Source organism: Mya arenaria, chromosome 9 (assembly GCF_026914265.1).
Source record: "Mya arenaria isolate MELC-2E11 chromosome 9, ASM2691426v1".
Taxonomy (NCBI): Eukaryota; Metazoa; Mollusca; class Bivalvia; order Myida; family Myidae; genus Mya; species Mya arenaria.
The window spans coordinates 43,376,546-43,397,459 of NC_069130.1; the positions used below are offsets into that span (position 1 = coordinate 43,376,546).

Genomic DNA, 20,914 nt, shown 5'->3' on the forward strand with positions numbered 1-20,914 from the left:
GACAGATTGTTTGAAACTGTATCATAAACATCAACCTATTAAACCATTTTAATACTTTTTAAATGGTATGCAGCTGTTCGATATCGTATTGCAGTTAAACATTCCATTGTGTCATACATTTACATGGTAACCGTATTCTCTATAAATAGCATTCCACGAACGCTGTTACATAAAATTGAAAATATCGGTCAAAGCTGTGAAGGGATGGTTTAGCAGAAACGGTGTTTCCTAAAATAGCGTTCCATGAAAGCCGGTTTTTCGTGCATAATTTTCTTTTTGTGAAGTGTCATTTTATTAATATTTAAACAGCTTCTATACAGATTCGACTTCTGACAAATATATTTCTCCTTTCTTATGAGGCACTAGATACAACGTATAAATAAAAGATAAACAGCTGTAATAATAACAAAATTTCGTCTACACCCTGCTTTATAGTGTATGCCATATCGTCACCTAAGTGCAATAACTCAATAACTGCATATAGATATAGAAGCAGATATTGAGTTCTTGCACTAAGGTGACGATATATGGGTCTCGTAAAATTGTAATTAATTTAAATAGTTCTTCAAATTACTATTTTGTTACATATGCGCCTGGGCAATCTATTATAAGGATTAATCAAGACGATTCCACAAACCTGTTATTAAACAAGTGAAGGTGTCTAAGTACAGTAAAACTGCGATCGCTCGAGGTCGCCAGGGACCGAGACAAAACCTCGAGGGAACCGATGTTTCGAGCGACCCGATTTTCAATTTTCCAGTTTGATATGAAATATCTTTCAGTGTATTTTAAGTTTGAAGTCGTCAAACAGACTGTTTACTAAGACACCGATTCTTTCCTGTAAAGGACGTGAGTGGGCGTGTTGGTGTCTTGGTATAAGTAATGGGTCCTTCATTAGATTTCTCAGGTGTTTGACAATTATTTTCTTTCATTTGGGTGTGACATTTTGAAAGTAAGGAACCCGATCTAGCTATCCCCCCAGTCGTGGGTCCTTCACTAGATTGCTCAGGTGTTCGACAATTTGTAAGTTCTTTCTCATTTGCCATATTGCAAAGCAAAGTGACAAGAAGGAATTTTTTTTTAGAGATCCCGATGTTGGATCGATATGATAGTGTTTTAATCATATTTTATTACTAATTTAAATTTCTCACAATTAACTTCTCGTCATTAACTGTCATAATTATCATCTCAAATGCCCATATCAACTAATATCGGTCATGCGTTAACAGTTTGGTTTTCACACCTTATCAAATTGCCTTTTAACTGTCATTGCAATTTTTACAACTTGCGAAAATTTTAACACCTGGCAATTGTTTGCTTATTTTGGAACACGCGTTCGGGAAAAAGTGTGAAATTATGACCTCGAGGGAGCCATAAGGTTTTGTGCACGATTTTGTGTACTTGGGACCGAGGATATTGCTCGACTGCTCGACATAATTAGGTTTCGAGGCAGCGTGGGTATATTTTATATGAAAATAGATGGAAAAAAGTTCGGGACCAAGCTCCGACCTCGAGGGAACGCCGGTTCTCGAGCGACCGCTTGTTCGAGGGAACGCAGTTTCACTGTATACATCTTCATCATATTGTAACATATGCAATGTTTTGTTTAGAAATAAAAATAACCGATTTGAGAGCGCGCGAGTCTGCTAAATCACGATTCTGCCAAAAATGAACCAGCCCAGAAACCAAACGAAACTGTTGACTTTCACTTATGAGTATTGATAGCCACAACTATAGACCCGGTCACGATATTGCTATGAGGCCTTTTGCCTACCATGAGTAGCACGTCCCGTCTATGGCCAAATCATTTCTGTAGTTAGCCAATTTGCCGTCCCTGAAAACATGGGCATTTTTTGACCAAATTCAACGATATTCAGCGACATAATGTTACATGCCAAATATATAGCTCATTTGCCCAGTAGCTTTAGACAATACTTATTATTATAGTCTTGATCTCTACATGCATTAAAAGACCCCTAACCAGCCATGGGAACAAATAGTTTGTAGACGATACCTTGTACAGGCAAGGTATGTGTCTCCGCGTTAAAACTAGGTGCGCCTTCTCAGGTAACAGCCATCGAGTAATATTAAGCATTCGATGAAATCCACACAAAAACAGTTTTACCAAATTACTTACCCATAGCGCGTTCACAGTAACCAATTTGCATTAAATATCTTTCCATGAAACCAGTAATAAATAACCTTGTTTTTGTACAAACATTGCATTTACGCAGTTAATATGTATAAATCAGGGTCGGGTCTAGGATTTGGTGTAAGGAGGGACGCAACTTAGGGAGCGCACCTTAGGACGTGCGCCACAACCTCAAGAACCGAACTTTTTATTAGTAAATGGTAATAAGGATCCGCTCCAAAGAACACTTTGGCTATTATTAGTCTGGAAAGGTGCTTTCAGGTATTTTTTTAAGAAATATAACACACCAGTCCACTGAGGGCCATATGACATTATAAGAACCGGCCAGTCAGCCAACGAAGGTGTATATGGTCCGAGGCGTAAGCTACTGTATAGATTGACATTTATTCAATTACGATTTGAAGTCAGTTTTTTATGAATGATAATATAGCGGAAGAAACCGAAATATTTGGAGATCATCATCGACATATTCATTTAATTTAACTTTTTCCAGAACACTTGAACTCTTTTTTTAATTTACATACTTTGAAAAACAAATCGACACAAGGATGCCCCATATTACAAGGACGCGGGCTGTTGACGGTGAGACACAATGATGCCCCATATTACAAGGACGCGGGCTGTTGACGGTGAGACACAAGGATGCCCCATATTACAAGGACGCGGGCTGTTGACGGTGAGACACAAGGATGCCCCATATTACAAGGACGCGGGCTGTTGACGGTGAGAAACAAGGATGCCCAATATTACAAGGACGCGGGCTGTTGACGGTGAGACACAAGGATACCCCATATTACATGGACGCGGGCTGTTGACGGTGAGACACAAGGATGCCCCATATTACATGGACGCGGGCTGTTGACGGTGAGACACAAGGATGCCCCATATTACATGGACGCGGGCTGTTGACGGTGAGACACAAGGATACCCCATATTACATGGACGCGGGCTGTTGACGGTGAGACACAAGGATGCCCCATATTACATGGACGCGGGCTGTTGACGGTGAGAAACAAGGATGCCCCATATTACAAGGACGCGGGCTGTTGACGGTGAGACACAAGGATGCCCCATATTACAAGGACGCGTGCTGTTGACGGTGAGACACAAGGATGCCCCATATTACAAGGACGCGGGCTGTTGACGGTGAGACACAAGGATGCCCCATATTATAAGGACGCGTGCTGTTGACGGTGAGATACAAGGACGCCCCATATTATAAGGACGCGTGCTGTTGACGGTGAGGCACAAGGATGCCCCATATTATAAGGACGCGTGCTGTTGACGGTGGGATACAAGGACGCCCCATATTATAAGGACGCGTGCTGTTGACGGTGAGACACAAGGATGCCCCATATTACAAGGACGCGGGCTGTTGACGGTGAGATACAAGGACGCCCCATATTACAAGGACGCGGGCTGTTGACGGTGAGATACAAGGACGCCCCATATTACAAGGACGCGGGATGTTGACGGTGAGACACAAGGATGCCCCATATTACAAGGACGCGTGCTGTTGACGGTGAGGCACAAGGATGCCCCATATTATAAGGACGCGTGCTGTTGACGGTGAGGCACAAGGATGCCCCATATTACAAGGACGCGGGATGTTGACGGTGAGGCACAAGGATGCCCCATATTACAAGGACGCGGGCTATTGACGGTGAGACACAATGATGCCCCATATTACAAGGACGCGGGCTGTTGACGGTGAGACACAAGGATGCCCCATATTACAAGGACGCGGGCTGTTGACGGTGAGACACAAGGATGCCCCATATTACAAGGACGCGGGCTGTTGACGGTGAGACACAAGGATGCCCCATATTACAAGGACGCGGGCTGTTGACGGTGAGACACAAGGATGTCCCATATTACAAGGACGCGGACTGTTGACAGTGAGACACAATGATGCCCCATATTACAAGGACGCGGGCTGTTGACGGTGAGACACAAGGATGCCCCATATTACAAGGACGCGGGCTGTTGACGGTTAGACAAAAGGATGCCCCATATTACAAGGACGCGGGCTGTTGACGGTGATACACAATGATGCCCCATATTACAAGGACGCGGACTGTTGACAGTGAGACACAATGATGTCCCATATTACAAGGACGCGGGCTGTTGACGGTGAGACACAATGATGCCCCATATTACAAGGACGCGGGCTGTTGACGGTGATACACAAGGATGCCCCATATTACAAGGACGCGGACTGTTGACGGTGAGACACAATGATGCCCCATATTACAAGGACGCGGACTGTTGACGGTGAGACACAAGGATGTCCCATATTACAAGGACGCGGGCTGTTGACGGTGATACACAAGGATGCCCCATATTACAAGGACGCGGGCTGTTGACGGTGAGACACAATGATGCCCCATATTACAAGGACGCGGACTGTTGACAGTGAGACACAATGATGCCCCATATTACAAGGACGCGGACTGTTGACAGTGAGACACAAGGATGCCCCATATTACAAGGACGCGGACTGTTGACAGTGAGACACAATGATGCCCCATATTACAAGGACGCGGGCTGTAAACAGTGAGACACAAGGATGCCCCATATTACAAGGACGCGGGCTGTTGACAGTGAGACACAATGATGCCCCATATTACAAGGACGCGGGCTGTTGACAGTGAGACACAATGATGCCCCATATTACAAGGACGCGGGCTGTTGACAGTGAGACACAAGGATGCCCCATATTACAAGGACGCGGGCTGTTGACAGTGAGACACAAGGATGCCCCATATTACAAGGACGCGGACTGTTGACAGTGAGACACAATGATGCCCCATATTACAAGGACGCGGGCTGTTGACAGTGAGACACAATGATGCCCCATATTACAAGGACGCGGGCTGTTGACGGTGAGACACAAGGATGCCCCATATTACAAGGACGCGGACTGTTGACAGTGAGACACAATGATGCCCCATATTACAAGGACGCGGACTGTTGACGGTGAGACACAAGGATGCCCCATATTACAAGGACGCGGACTGTTGACAGTGAGACACAAGGATGCCCCATATTACAAGGACGCGGGCTGTTGACAGTGAGACACAATGATGCCCCATATTACAAGGACGCGGGCTGTTGACAGTGAGACACAAGGATGCCCCATATTACAAGGACACGGGCTGTTGACAGTGAGACACAATGATGCCCCATATTACAAGGACGCGGGCTGTTGACGGTGATACACAATGATGCCCCATATTACAAGGACGCGGACTGTTGACGGTGAGACACAAGGATGCCCCATATTACAAGGACGCGGACTGTTGACAGTGAGACACAAGGATGCCCCATATTACAAGGACGCGGGCTGTTGACAGTGAGACACAATGATGCCCCATATTACAAGGACGCGGGCTGTTGACAGTGAGACACAATGATGCCCCATATTACAAGGACGCGGGCTGTTGACAGTGAGACACAATGATGCCCCATATTACAAGGACGCGGGCTGTTGACGGTGATACACAATGATGCCCCATATTACAAGGACGCGGACTGTTGACGGTGAGACACAAGGATGCCCCATATTACAAGGACGCGGACTGTTGACAGTGAGACACAAGGATGCCCCATATTACAAGGACGCGGGCTGTTGACAGTGAGACACAATGATGCCCCATATTACAAGGACGCGGGCTGTTGACAGTGAGACACAAGGATGCCCCATATTACAAGGACGCGGGCTGTTGACAGTGAGACACAATGATGCCCCATATTACAAGGACGCGGGCTGTTGACAGTGAGACACAATGATGCCCCATATTACAAGGACGCGGACTGTTGACAGTGAGACACAATGATGCCCCATATTACAAGGACGCGGGCTGTTGACGGTGAGACACAAGGATGTCCCATATTACAAGGACGCGGACTGTTGACAGTGAGACACAATGATGCCCCATATTACAAGGACGCGGGCTGTTGACGGTGAGACACAAGGATGCCCCATATTACAAGGACGCGGGCTGTTGACGGTGAGACACAATGATGCCCCATATTACAAGGACGCGGGCTGTTGACGGTGATACACAAGGATGCCACATATTACAAGGACGCGGGCTGTTGACGGTGAGACACAAGGATGCCCCATATTACAAGGACGCGGGCTATTGACGGTGAGACACAAGGATGCCCCATATTACAAGGACGCGGACTGTTGACGGAGAGACACAAGGATGCTCCATATTATAAGGACGCGGACTGTTGACGGTGAGACACAAGGATGCCCCATATTACAAGGACGCGGGCTATTGACGGTGAGACACAAGGATGCCCCATATTACAAGGACGCGGGCTGTTGACGGGGAGACACAAGGATGCCCCATATTACAAGGACGCGGACTGTTGACGGTGAGACACAATGATGCCCCATATTACAAGGACGCGGACTGTTGACGGTGAGACACAAGGATGCCCCATATTACAAGGACGCGGGCTGTTGACGGTGAGACACAATGATGTCCCATATTACAAGGACGCGGACTGTTGACGGTGAGACACAAGGATGTCCCATATTACAAGGACGCGGGCTGTTGACGGTGAGATACAAGGACGCCCCATATTACAAGGACGCGGGATGTTGACGGTGAGACACAAGGATGTCCCATATTACAAGGACGCGGACTGTTGACGGTGAGACACAATGATGCCCCATATTACAAGGACGCGGACTGTTGACGGTGAGACACAAGGATGCCCCATATTACAAGGACGCGGGCTGTTGACGGTGAGACACAATGATGCCCCATATTACAAGGACGCGGGCTGTTGACGGTGAGACACAAGGATGCCCCATATTACAAGGACGCGGGATGTTGACGGTGAGACACAAGGATGCCCCATATTATAAGGACGCGTGCTGTTGACGGTGAGGCAAAAGCATGCCCCATATTACAAGGACGCGGGCTGTTGACGGTGAGACACATGGATGCCCCATATTACAAGGACGCGGGCTGTTGACGGTGAGACACAAGGATGCCCCATATTACAAGGACGCGGGCTGTTGACGGTGAGACACATGGATGCCCCATATTACAAGGACGCGGGCTGTTGACGGTGAGACACAAGGATGCCCCATATTATAAGGACGCGTGCTGTTGACGGTGAGGCAAAAGCATGCCCCATATTACAAGGACGCGGGCTGTTGACGGTGAGACACATGGATGCCCCATATTACAAGGACGCGGGCTGTTGACGGTGAGACAAATGGTGAAACAAAAGGATGCCCAATATTACAAGGACGCGGGCTGTTGACGGTGAAACAAAAGGTGAAACACAAGGATGCCCCATATTAAAAGGACGCGGGCTGTTGACGGTGAGACACAAGGATGCCCCATATTACAAGGACGCGGGCTGTTGACGGTGAGACACAAGGACGCCCCATATTACAAGGATGCGGGCTGCTGACGGTGAGACACAAGGATGCCCCATATTACAAGGACGCGTTTGGTTGACGGTGAGACACAAGGATGCCCGATATTACATGGACGCGGGCTGTTGACGGTGAGACACAAGGATGCCCCATATTACAAGGACGCGGACTGTTGACAGTGAGACACAAGGATGCCCCATATTACAAGGACGCGGGCTGTTGACAGTGAGACACAATGATGCCCCATATTACAAGGACGCGGGCTGTTGACAGTGAGACACAATGATGCCCCATATTACAAGGACGCGGGCTGTTGACAGTGAGACACAATGATGCCCCATATTACAAGGACGCGGGCTGTTGACAGTGAGACACAATGATGCCCCATATTACAAGGACGCGGGCTGTTGACAGTGAGACACAATGATGCCCCATATTACAAGGACGCGGACTGTTGACAGTGAGACACAATGATGCCCCATATTACAAGGACGCGGGCTGTTGACGGTGAGACACAAGGATGTCCCATATTACAAGGACGCGGACTGTTGACAGTGAGACACAATGATGCCCCATATTACAAGGACGCGGGCTGTTGACGGTGATACACAAGGATGCCCCATATTACAAGGACGCGGGCTGTTGACGGTGAGACACAATGATGCCCCATATTACAAGGACGCGGGCTGTTGACGGTGATACACAAGGATGCCCCATATTACAAGGACGCGGGCTGTTGACGGTGAGACACAAGGATGCCCCATATTACAAGGACGCGGGCTATTGACGGTGAGACACAAGGATGCCCCATATTACAAGGACGCGGACTGTTGACGGAGAGACACAAGGATGCTCCATATTATAAGGACGCGGACTGTTGACGGTGAGACACAAGGATGCCCCATATTACAAGGACGCGGGCTATTGACGGTGAGACACAAGGATGCCCCATATTACAAGGACGCGGGCTGTTGACGGTGAGACACAAGGATGCCCCATATTACAAGGACGCGGACTGTTGACGGTGAGACACAATGATGCCCCATATTACAAGGACGCGGACTGTTGACGGTGAGACACAAGGATGCCCCATATTACAAGGACGCGGGCTGTTGACGGTGAGACACAATGATGTCCCATATTACAAGGACGCGGACTGTTGACGGTGAGACACAAGGATGTCCCATATTACAAGGACGCGGGCTGTTGACGGTGAGATACAAGGACGCCCCATATTACAAGGACGCGGGATGTTGACGGTGAGACACAAGGATGTCCCATATTACAAGGACGCGGACTGTTGACGGTGAGACACAATGATGCCCCATATTACAAGGACGCGGACTGTTGACGGTGAGACACAATGATGCCCCATATTACAAGGACGCGGACTGTTGACGGTGAGACACAATGATGCCCCATATTACAAGGACGCGGACTGTTGACGGTGAGACACAAGGATGCCCCATATTACAAGGACGCGGACTGTTGACGGTGAGACACAATGATGCCCCATATTACAAGGACGCGGGCTGTTGACGGTGAGACACAAGGATGCCCCATATTACAAGGACGCGGGCTGTTGACGGTGAGACACAAGGATGCCCCATATTACAAGGACGCGGGCTGTTGACGGTGAGACACAATGATGCCCCATATTACAAGGACGCGGGCTGTTGACGGTGAGACACAAGGATGCCCCATATTACAAGGACGCGGGATGTTGACGGTGAGACACAAGGATGCCCCATATTATAAGGACGCGTGCTGTTGACGGTGAGGCAAAAGCATGCCCCATATTACAAGGACGCGGGCTGTTGACGGTGAGACACATGGATGCCCCATATTACAAGGACGCGGGCTGTTGACGGTGAGACACAAGGATGCCCCATATTACAAGGACGCGGGCTGTTGACGGTGAGACACATGGATGCCCCATATTATAAGGACGCGGGCTGTTGACGGTGAGACACAAGGATGCCCCATATTATAAGGACGCGTGCTGTTGACGGTGAGGCAAAAGCATGCCCCATATTACAAGGACGCGGGCTGTTGACGGTGAGACACATGGATGCCCCATATTACAAGGACGCGGGCTGTTGACGGTGAGACAAATGGTGAAACAAAAGGATGCCCAATATTACAAGGACGCGGGCTGTTGACGGTGAAACAAAAGGTGAAACACAAGGATGCCCCATATTAAAAGGACGCGGGCTGTTGACGGTGAGACACAAGGATGCCCCATATTACAAGGACGCGGGCTGTTGACGGTGAGACACAAGGACGCCCCATATTACAAGGACGCGGGCTGCTGACGGTGAGACACAAGGATGCCCCATATTACAAGGACGCGTTTGGTTGACGGTGAGACACAAGGATGTCCGATATTACATGGACGCGGGCTGTTGACGGTGAGACACAAGGATGCCCCATATTTCAAGGACGCGGGCTGTTCACGGTGAGACACAAGGATGCCCCATATTACAAGGACTCGGGCTGTTGACGGTGAGACACAAGGATGCCCAATATTACAAGGACGCGGGCTGTAGACGGTGATACACAAAGATGCCCAATATTACAAGGACGCGGGCTGTTGACGGTGAAACAAAAGGATGCCCCATATTACAAGGACGCGGGCTGTTGATGGTGAGACACAAGGATGCCCCATATTACGAAGACGCGTGCTGTTGACGGTGAAACACAAGGATGCCCTATGTTACAAGGACGCGGGCTGTTGACGGTGAGACACAAGAATGCCCAATACTACAAGGACGCGGGCTGCTGACGGTAAGACAAAATGATGCCCCATATTACAAGGACGCGGGCTGCTGACGGTGAGACACAAGGATGCCCCATATTACAAGGACGCGGGCTGCTGACGGTTAGACAAAAGGATGCCCCATATTACAAGGACGCGGGCTGTTGACGGTGATACAAAAGGATGCCCCATATTAAAAGGACGCGGGCTGCTGACGGTGAGACACAAGGATGCCCCATATTACAAGGACGCGGGCTGCTGACGGTGAGACAAAAGGATGCCCCATATTACAAGGACGCGGGCTGCTGACGGTGAGACATAAGGATGCCCCATATTACATGGACGCGGGCTGTTGACGGTGAGACACAAGGATGCCCCGTATTACAAGGACGCGGGCTGTTGACGGTGAAACACAAGGATGCCCCATATTACAAGGACGCAGGCGGTTGACGGTGAAACAAGAAGTCTGTTCTTTATATAAGACGATACAAAGGACTGACTTTCTTCATCTGATTACACGACCATGAATAAGTTTGGTTTCCTTTTAAGAAATTACAGGTGTGCAACTAGAAACTGATACGAGTATTATAAATTGGAGTAATTCTTTAGACCAGTTAAGACATGCAAATAGTCTATATATGGTATCGGTATCAAATAACATTAAATATATCATAATGTGGTTTTAAAAAGCACAAAAGCAGATTTTAACTTAGCGGATATTTTGACATGACACATGATACACCGAAACCTAAGATTTGGCATGATTTGGTATTTAGACTTACAGAATATAATTGTTATATGCAGAATACGGGAGAAAATGAAGGAGGTTTTGGTATGCAAGGGGAAAGTAGGTTAACCCACTTATATACCCTTTGTATATGCATTAATCATGGCATTCCTTCTGATTTAAATAAGATGGAAATAAATCAAAACTCTATCTTCTGCGATGTAAAAACTATGGAAACGCATAGTTGTCCCCACCTACTGAAAAAGTGTACTATTTTTTCACGGATCATTCAAGGTAATCGTTTCAAATTGATGAACATAAATACCAATTATGTAACTTCTCAGTAGGCTTTATTTAAAGTCCCTTTTGTGTTAAGGTGAGCTGCTGCTTATTCTCATTTTCATCCGGGAGCAGAGGCATCAAGGGGTTATCTTAATTACGATCACGCATTGTATTCGGTCAAAGCAGTTTGTTTTGGCAGAGAGCAACAACGAAGCAATTAAATTGTATGGCATGTCGGTTCAACAATAATTCATAAAACCTGTGATATCCCCAGTTTTTAGCTGATAACCTAGGTTATGGGAAATCATTGTGAAAACTGCGCGAGAAACCTATGATATCAACCAAGGTTATGGTGAATTATTGTGAAAACGGCGCGTGAAACCTTTGATATCAATCAATATCACAAGTTATTTCAGTAACTTAGGTTATGAGGAATTATTGCGCGAGAACCTATGGCATGCCGTGCTAATGTTGCGAATACTAAACACAGTGTGTGCACCTTATCTGTGTCACAAAGAATGTACGACGGGGCCTTAAGGCAAATTGCTGCTTACGACGAAGTGAGTAATTCAATCTTTGACCGAACGTTGTGATCAATTAATTCATGAATAATTAAAAACGTATGGAATTGTCACCCATGGTTGTTTCAATGGCTTCTACAGGAAATTATTATGGCTAAAGGCCGGCTAAGAATTAAGTTTGCCACCTCGTTGAAAATTGACCCCGACCGTTAAATGGTTTATTCATTAAATAATGACCTTTAATCAATATGACCCTTCGCATGAAAGTTTTACCTCCTTTAAAACTGATCAAGGTCGGTAATCAAAATCAAACTTGGTCAATCCTGTGGTCATATTAATTAAATACATTACCTATACATGTTGGTTGTTTATATCACGCATTTTTTAAGAATCAAATCAAGACAGATACTGAACAGACAGACAGACAGACAGACAGACAGACAGACAGACAGACAGACAGACAGACAGTTTATTGACTTGCACATAGTACATCGTCACAACACATACATATTATAATACTATTTGTCAACGTTTATGGGCAATGAAAATAAACAATAATAAATACACATACAGGCTGTATCGAGTCATTTCTCAACGTTGAAAAAGACATTACTCGTACACATGCATTATCAAATGCGTAATTAATGCGGATAATTTAATATCATTTATTACGAGCTAATTTTGATATTATGTCCCAATTGTAAGTTTGCGATGGGTATTTTCGGAGCACATACGAACATCACCTCTCACTCCGAAACTATCACCATTCTAGACAAAGGGGTTATATATATATATATATATATATATATATATATGTTTGGAAGGCTTACTTCGTGAATATCTAGTGTTCCTTATTTTGGTAATCATTCTTATTTCAAATCTTTTGTCGTTCGTTAACACGCAAGTATTGCAATCAATCCAGAAAACAAGGTTTCCATCCCCCGCTCATAAAAATGGTCTCACACCGATGGCACTTTGGTATTATACGTAAAAAGACCTTTTTGCCTCTGAAAACGGGGTACCTTCTGTCAATCATAGGTCGGTGTACTTACTTTACAACTAAAATCCGTGATTAAAAACCGATCTTTGTAGAATCGAACTCGGGCTCTGCATTGCGTGTAAAGAAGCCAGCCAGTAACATTACACAAGTCGCTGTTTTTCCTGTTGTTTTTTAGGCTGTATGCCGCTAGGCCTGCAGTCTTATATTACAAATCTCGGAATTTATCATCGGCAGATCATCATAACTTTTTTTCACCTTTTGACGAACTAATGCGTATCAAACTCAGCGCTGTTAGAACTGCTAATTTACAATAACATTTACATCTAAATTACCTAATTACTAATCAGCTCAAATAGCTACGGACTGCGTTCTGTATATTAAGTAGCTTGCTAAAAATAGCGCTGTAAGGAGTATTCAAATATGTTAAGCGATTAATGTAGTGCTAATAAACTGCGTTTTTGCGTAATTGCGCAAATTAAATCATAGAAAACGCCATTATTCTCATATCGAGAATTAGAAAAGGCAATATAAAAAGCAGAATACGCAAATAGTTTCAAAATGAACGCATACTAAATCAAAATAAATACATGTATATATCTTTGTTTAGACCTTTGCCGCAACCGGGGAACTAGATACATGCACTATCTGTTAAAAATAGAATCTGGGTCATCGAAATTGGACAGGTTTATTCCCCGGATATTAACCCGGAACACTCGTTAAAACCCGAAAAAAAACATGGATCGTATTGATAAGGCAATTAAGTGGTAATTTGACTTAAGAAATCAAACCAAAATATTTTAAATGAAATTATAATATTTCATTTTATCATATACTCAGTTCTTTTGGTGAGTGTGTTCATTCATAAGTATATTTTCTATGTTTTAGATAACCTTAATTGGCTCTTACTTGACTTTTTTAAGATTGTTGTGTTTACACAAAATTCATGGTTATGTGACTGTGTCGCATTAAACCATTTACTTGTGTAAGTACATACTAACAATCTTTAACCATTACTTAATGCATATTATACACTTTTACAGTTTAAATCAGAGCTCGTAAAGCGTTAAGTAAAATCATATTGTGCCGAATGGAATGGAAAGTGTATAGGTAGTCCACATGTCAAATGAGTATTTCAAGTACCTAAAACTACATGGTTTTGATTTATTTGAGTAAATGCATAAAAATCTAAAAGTATTTGCGAAGGAATTTATGAGTATGCATATACTATCTTGTATGGGTAGTCCACATGTCAAATGAGTAGTTCAAGTACCTAAAACTACATGGTTTTGATTTATTTGAGTAAATGCATAAAAATCTAAAAGTATTTGCGAATTTATGAGTATGCATATACTATCTTTAGATGTTTATGACAATTTGTTTTATAATTACATGACTGTACTACAAAAAACCTAGCAGGTCGAAAGCCTTTCAACGCTTTAAGCGCTTTGATTTTGCTCTACGGACAGTCAACAGCCTGGTGTTTATTTCAAATAAGTTTTAAATGACCCTATAACTGATCAAAATGTAACGCTGATCAACTTCCAACCACTGTTCTGATGAAAATTATTTAAAAAAATCAGGGGCACTTTTCAACATTGAAATATAACCCATTTCTATCAAAAGTATAAATGGAAAGAAATGTTTCCACGATTGTTCAATAAACCTTAAAATGAAAAGCAATATAAAGTATAGAATTAACGAGCACATATTCGCATTTGCATTGAAGTGCTTAGACACTCTCACACACACACACACACACACGCACCCACGCACTCACCTACGCACACGCAAATAAAAAACGATTTCGAAAAATGAAACGTTTTGTAAATTTTAGCTATGATGATTAATGAAAGTCACACTGATATAGTTGAGGGTAAGATGCCCTTGTATATATCAGCAAATTTCCTTCAAAAACATCCAGGAAGGTTACCCTAGTTTCACGCTAGTGAAATGTACTGGAAACAAATATATGTGGACACAAGCTGTAATAAACTATTCGGTTTCAACTTTTGTGAGCTCTGCTAACAAATTAACTTTGGCTTTCAGTTGACCGACTCAACTCCGAGGTTAAGACAATGATGTAGTCTGTTTCAGTTCCAATGGCACGTATTGAAAACAGCTTGGAAGTTTAACTGTTCTATTGTATTAAACGCCCCCTCCCTTAGTCCGTCAAGGTTTACTTTTTATTTCAAAATGAGAATTTTTCGTATTAATTACGCCTAAAATGCACCATATCGGACTAGAAATCGTTAAAAAGAATTGGGGGAATACCCCCAAACACCCCTGCCAACATTTTAAACCAAATTCATTTCGGTTTAAGGAAAGAGTGCAATTTAAAAAGTTACGCCCCTAAGTAACGCCCCGTCTTATGTGGAATCATGAATCCGCCCCTGTAAAGAATCCCGCGATGTTATTTCTACAGTATAACGCGATTTTAATATTATTCTGGTATGGCAATCTAAGCGCGATAAAACACAGAAGTCGCCCTACTTGCTCAATATAGTTACCTGTCCGTGTTATTTTAGTACATGTGTGTTTTGTAAATGCTATACATTAATTTTAATTTAACAACAAAATTGAACGTTTGTAAACTTACGAATAAATGTATAATTTATACAGGTTTACTCAAGTTATATGCTTATATATACCGAGTATTTATTATAACACGCTGAACAATAATGTAACTATCGTTATCCGTAGTGTTTTTAGACCAGCCAGGTATGTAAGGTGCTATACGGGTATTAAAACGTAAGTAGATTACTGAATGAATAATATTTAAACCGCAACTGTATTCGGTCATAAAAGTCACGTGACCATTGGAATGTTCCCACGGTGATTGTTATTGAATCAATTTTTGTAAACATAGTCTAAGGGGAGGTTACAATGCAGTTACTATACAATTTATATATTGCACACAGGTAATGTTCTGTTTATAAATTATGACAATGCTGAGCCATGCAAGGCAGCAATGAGTATATATACTGTATATAAAGTAATGACTTTATATTAATTCATTGGGAACTCTTGAGTACCTTAATATGCCTAATTTCCTGTGTATATTTTTCTTCCCTATAGTTTTATTTATTGTTTGGGAACTAAACGGAGCCTTCCTGACACCTGGCATGGGCAGGGTAAAGCTGTCGGTTGGAAAAGGCTAAAATATATGAACTTTCATCGAAAGTGTACTTGTTTCTATTACTTTTTAAGGAATCAACTAAAAATTATAACAATAAAAATATAACAATTAAAAGATCCTCCCCAAATAATGGGATCAAAGATATAAAAAGTACCGACAGCTTCCAGACGAACGATCAAACTATTGAGCCTGATAATCAGTAATTTGGTATTGAGTATCCCAGTAAAACTATTGAAAACCAAATATTAGTGACTATTAATATTAAAATTAATATTTAGATGTATCAGAGGAGTGAATACATTATCGGCCATGATGACACCACCCCAACAGAGCATCTTTTTTTATTAGTAATTCAAAGTTTGTAAATATTTTGATTAAGGTGGAACGCGACTATGAACGAACTTTCGAGTTACTGTCTGAAAATTGGTTTACGAATAGAAGAGCATATATATGCAAAGTTAGGGACTGTTTTTACATTTTCAATATTCGAAACAGTTTTGAAACTACGACTCTTCAAATATACCACTGACGTCAATTTTGAGACGTCTGTCATATTTTTGCGTTCCAGCTACAATAACCGATATTTTCATCAATTCTTCGTTTACCGCTATGAAATTTCAACCTCATGTACGTCTTATGAAAACGTTCACGCACATATATTATTCTTTCTCTTGATTTACGTTTTTTATTTTAAATTCGTCTTAAACGTCATTTTTCGCGGGAAAAACGGCGTCGTGTTTCGCTTAAAAAAGTGCGCCTTTCTTTATTTTATTTTTAGAAAATTGCACGTTTAATTTTGATTTTTTAAATACATGTATTCAATGTTTTATTACAAATCGCCTGATATCAAGAAAAGGGTACCTTACCGACTTCGTTTTTGCGCAGTATCAAATAATCTAACCCCTATAACTTTTCTTTTTCAATACGTATTGTATTAAGATGATGGGGTACGTTGCTCCGTCAAAATTGACGTTCAAAATAAAATATCTTTCAAATTCTTTCAAATTTGGCCAGAATGATGTGTCAGGCATGTTTTCCTCATTTTTGCCAAAATGACTTATGTCAGCGTTGTCGGTTAGTGCAAAAAGACGCTACCTAACACGATACCCCTTTTTTACGTTTTTGATACGTCTTGCGTTGTGATCAGCCGTTTGTGTTTATAAATTTATGGAAATTGCTGTAAAAATGCCTTAATACAGTTATATAACTAATACAATATGCATTTTCAACAAATGTGCAAATTATTTAATGTGCAGAAGAAAAGCTAAGTGTCATTAGATAATTGTGCACGTATATTTACGTTCAACGACTGGCCTTGAAGTGAAAATAACTTCCTTAAATGCACGGCACTTCCTATATTTTTTTCTATCATTTTATAGCCTGATATTCAGCCTTTCGTGTTATGTAATAAAATATATGTGTTTTTGCTCTAATTAAGCAACCAATTTAAAACAATGCGTTCAGAAACGTTTGCTTTAACGTTGCTGACGTCAACGTTGTTTTGATGTACGTTGTTGTAATGCTGGCGTTAACTTTTGATATTTTGAAAATTGAATGCAAAAAGGGCGGTATGTTGTCCAATAACCAAGAAAGAAATTAGCAAATGAAACGGAAATATGATTTTCTTAAACAAAATGTTTTTTTGATAGATTTGCATTAATGATTTCTTAATTTTATATGTTGCATGAATGATTGCGATTATGCACATTCACGTGCATGCGTTTTGGTAAAGGTAAGATTTATTATAATTTGCGATCATCACCTATACATAAAAATGTTACATAACTTTTTTAAGATATATATCATGTACATGAGATCATAACCATTTAACATTCCTGGATGATAACCAGTACTCTCAATAAATGATGCTCCGAGTGAACCCGGGACCTTCTGATCTAAAGTCATATACGTGCAATCTGTGTTAGCAAGTGCGCATTTTTGTCGAAACCGTGCACGTGCTCAATAAAACCAGATACAACGTCATATAAAATACAAATGCAGAAGATCGATGCAACTGAGCAGAAGACATGATTATTCGCAAGAAAAATGGGAAGTTTACTAAAGAAAACACCAAAAAACGGATGCAGAACCTGGTACAGATTCGTAAGATAGGCGAGTGTAACTTGGAAAGAAGACGAGTTGTTGAGTTAAAGATTTTAATAGACGGCTTGAAAAAAATGCTGCAAGTGCGCGGGACAGTTGTCGCTTACGAACATAACATCAGAAACTACGGTCTTGGGAGTATTCTTCATATAAAATGCATGTCATGTCTGGCTGACAACACAGTGCCGACTGGAAAACGACACAAGGCTAGTGATCACAAAACCGGAACTCGATGCTTTGATGTAAATACAGTTTGCTGCAGTTTTCAGTATGCATAAATATTACTATTATCTTAATGAATGTCACCTCTCAAAAATCCCTAATTAACGCCAAATAGGTTGTATATATGTTTTGAAATGCTTCGATTCTTTCAGCCATGATCAACGCAGGCGTTGGGGAACAACAAATGAATAATATTCTTGCCTACATGAACCTCCCCCTTGTTAATAATAAGACACTCAAGTACAGGGAGCGTGAAATCGGCGAGAGCATTGAGGCAGTTGCCGCCCAGTCATGTCCACGTGCAGTGAAAGAAGAAATTCGAAATTCTGAGTAACTAGTTATACATTACAAATGAGCTATTATAAAGTAATGGTATAAAACATAACTGTACGGATATAATTTAACAATCTTTCTTATTGTACTTAAATGTTGAGAATAATTGAATTGTAGGGAAACAGATGAACAGTGGGTAGAGGTTTCGGCGGATGGCGGCTGGCAGAAACGAGGAACTGGCCACAGTAACAATAGCTTGTCCGGTAAATAGTATTCCAGTTACATTTCATCTTGTAAGCTTGCAACAAGCGCAGTATGCCCTTCAAAATGAGTTAAGGAATACACCCTGCACTAGCATATCCCAGGGGGGTGGGGGATGGTAGGAGGACATCCCCATCGTCCGAGTTTACTTTTATTACAATATATAGAATATATAAAAGGAACAAAATAACAGTACGCCCAAAATGCAATATTTCGGACTAGATATTGTTAAGAAATTCAGGGTCGTATCCACTCCAGCAAAATCTTTAAACCATTTTTTCACTTCTGATGGAGAGACACAAGTAGAAAGTTTACGCTTCCTAACTTACGCCCGCTCTAACGTAGAATCAAGGAACCGCCCCTGTCGTGTAATGCACATGCATGTCTGTTCCCCATAATTATAAAGATGTACACCGAAAAATTAGATTATCTTGAGTGTCCATATTTTGATACTTTGCAAAATATTTGTATAAGTACAAATTCATTCTTAAATATATTTTGATGAATCGAATTATTGAATTCATACACTTCTGTAAACGTCTTTAATGCATATATTCTTCTTTTCATCAGGGCACGTGACAATTGTCGGCAAATCTTTAAAAAAATGTTTGAGCTTTGGCGTTGCTAAAAAAATTGTAGATTTTGCAAGAATGCAATCAGAAGAAAAGTTCCAGCAACGAAGCACGAATGCGGGAAGAACTGGACGGGCTCTTCAAAAGCCATGGAGCCTTTCCTGACATTGAAATGCCTTCAGGATTTGAAAAGAAAAGGCCTCGAGATGAATGCATTAACAATGGACGACGACACGTCAACGAATACTAGAGTGAAACGATGCCTTTTTTTGGCCTGTCTACGTTTTCTGAATGGTTGAAGAAATTTAAAAACCCCGTCCTGATAGCCCACAATGCAGGTTTTGACACTAGAGTATTAATAAATAGCTACCTGCGTTGTAGTGTAATATTCATGGTTTTGCGGATAGTTTAACGCTGTGCAAATCAAACTTTCCAGGACAATAATGTTACAAATTATTTGCTTTCGTGCAAAACGTATTGAAAATTGACTTCAATGCTCACAACGCGGAAGCTGATGTTGCCGCCCTCGGAGCCCTGTTTCAAACAGTTGACGCCTTACCACAGAAGCTGCAGATTACGCCATTACAAGAAGCTCATTATAACCTTAGCAGGCTTAAAAATGAAAAAGAACTACCTGCGGACATATGATATTTATATCATTGCAAAGGCATTGACAAAATCAGCAGCAAAAGTATTGGCCGGTACTGGACTGCACGGGAAATTACTCCAAACAGCGTACCACCGTTCTGGGTGCGATGGACTATCTGTAGTGCTAAAAAACAGATTAGTTAAATCGGCAAAACCAATCGCTGCTTTATCATCTTATTTTTCAGAGTTATATATGTGAAATTTTGTAAAAAAAAAACAACGGTGATACATAAATATTTTCTCAACAATAATAATAATAATAATAATAATCAGTAGTAGTAGTAGTAGTAGTAGTAGGTAGTAGGTAGTAGGTAGTAGTAGTAGTAATAGTAGTAGTAGTAGTAAGTTTTTAAGGATTAAAATTCGACATGTTGCATTTTATTGGGGTATGGTATGCAATGGGGCTGTTCAAAATGGGTGGAGTCCGAAGTCGAATTTCAATACTTATATTTACAGTACTGTTAAGACCAAACTTTACACCCTTGTGCACTAGGAGTGAACTACTAGTGAACAATCTGTGCACTATTGATAAACTAATGTAGTCTGTAGTTTATTTGATAAGCCAGTATTGATTTTTCTGGACCACTGAGATTGGCCTTACTATATTGATTTTATATCACTGATAAGATCTTTTCCTCTACCAGTTCATTTCAAACCTTGTGACAAAATCTTTTAGTATTCACTGATGACTTTATGATGTAAAGCCATTGTACTAGGCTTATAAGACAAGGGGTTTCTATATTTGTCAATTTTATTTTATTGTTGATAAAAAAAGAATATTACATTTCTTAAAATAAATACATTAAGTTTATTTGTAAGCCAATATTTTGAAACAGGAGTGTTATATAA

General features: G+C 42.0%; 1 pseudogene; it reads left to right on the top strand.

Moving 5' to 3' along the window:
- Positions 1-19,716, top strand: part of LOC128246058 (uncharacterized) — a 47,099-nt pseudogene extending 27,383 nt beyond the window's left edge.
- The last annotated feature ends 1,198 nt before the right edge of the window (positions 19,717-20,914 follow it).